Consider the following 1,930-nt stretch of genomic DNA (forward strand, 5'->3'; position numbering starts at 1 on the left):
TTTTAAACGATACCCCGTATTGGATATTTTGTTTCAAAACAAACAAAAATTAAAAAAAAAATAATTCCAAATTACCTTTTTTTAATTTGGTCCAGCTCACGAACGGTCATCCCTAGACTTAAAATATTTTGGGAATCATCATAAAACAAAGCAAGGTAAATTTTGAGAGGGGTAACAAAAACACGTTTTTGCTTTCCATACAGAGTGAGTCGGTCTAATGTACATATGTATCAAAAATTTAGAATTATTACCTTATAATAAGATAATTTTTAGGAAATCTGTATTAATATTCCAACTGTTGACTGGTATACTTCCAAAAATTATAAAACGTTAGACTCTAAAATATTTTTGTAGTTCTTCATAAATTTTATGATCAATCCATCAAATTGTAAGAGTTATATTTTGGCTCGCATTAATCCTTCAACAAAATAAACCAAAATAATGTTATAATTAATATTGAATATACATACTTTTGTATTTATTGAAATTACCTGTTATACTTTAGGAAGCAATAAAAATAGGATTCTCTTATGTCCAATACATTTACCACCAAAGTTTAAACGGTCAGATCCATTTTTTACATTTTCTGCAAATAATCGAACCGCGTGATGAAATAAGACATATATAACTTACCAGGTCCCTTTTTTATATTTTAATTCGGTTAGAAGTATTTTAATAGGGGGTACAATATTAGCTACTGCTTTCTAAAAAATAAAATAATTAAAAATTAATTAATTTATTTATTTATTGTTTTGAATCAATAAAAGCATTACCTTTCATGAACATTTTTAAATAAATTGGAATTAAACCATCTATAAAGATCTGAAATTACTAAGCCATGAATTATTTTTAAAATTATAACTAACGATAGAAACACCTTAACGACCCTAAACGGGATATTGCTTTTGACACTAATACTGCAATACTATTTTTTGTTTGCTCTCTTCTAATTAAGGAGTTATACACGTTCAAAAACTATCTACTTAGGTTTAATATCTTGGGAATGGCATTCTCAATATTAAGAATATTAGTATCGGGGGATTTTTCCAGTTTTTTCCTACCGAGCGCTTCCCCGGGTGGCGGATAGGGGGTGGTGATGGACCATCTGTCCTTTCCCAGCTTTAATTTTACTTAAGCTGAGGGAGGGCAGATTGTCCACCACCTGGGAATATTATATTCCCCGCGGACCAAAAAACTGTGGAAAACAAAAATGGAAAATAAAAAGATAAAAGTTACGGTGTAGGGCCTAAATAACCCAGTACCGGCGGCAAGTGTTGATCTACTCGCGAGTCACATGTCGTCGTCATACTGCAATCGTGAGCAAAATACTAGGGTTCCGACTCTGAATCCTCAGATGATAATAATAATAATACCATTATAGCAAATCCCAAAAAGGATGAAGTAGAGCAAATGGTGAAAGAGGGGAGTGATAGCATAGCTAAACTACCTATTACTAAGAAAAGACTTTCTGGAGCACAGAGGAGGAAGTTGAAAAAGATGCTTCAGGAAATCATAGTTAGTCAATCCCACGGCACTCCAAAGGAAAAAACGGACTCTCTCACAAGATCTGAGGCAAAAAGGATCAGGTTTCCCGAGGAGTTGATAACTGAGAATAAACCTAAGAAGAAAAAGAGCTCCCCGTCTTCTTATACACAGTCGAAGCCAAGCCATACTTCACTCAAAGAATCTCAAGTGAGAATCCTGCGAGTAAGGGTGACAACGCCAAGCCAGATATTCCGAAGACGAACACGTCGGCGAAATCAACCTCGAAGGTAAGGGAATCTCAAAAGAAGCCCCGAAAAACTAGGAAGGAGAAGCTAGACGGAGGAAAAGGAAAAGAGCCGCCATCTTATGCCAAAGTTGCCAGAAGTAGGCACCGGGACGATCTCTGCTATGCAGTTTACGATGCCGGTAATCCGACAGGCAAAAT

Source organism: Lucilia sericata, unplaced genomic scaffold (genome assembly GCF_015586225.1).
Source record: "Lucilia sericata isolate MDLA Ls3-8-SP2 unplaced genomic scaffold, ASM1558622v1 Contig000229F_arrow, whole genome shotgun sequence".
NCBI lineage: Eukaryota > Metazoa > Arthropoda > Insecta > Diptera > Calliphoridae > Lucilia > Lucilia sericata.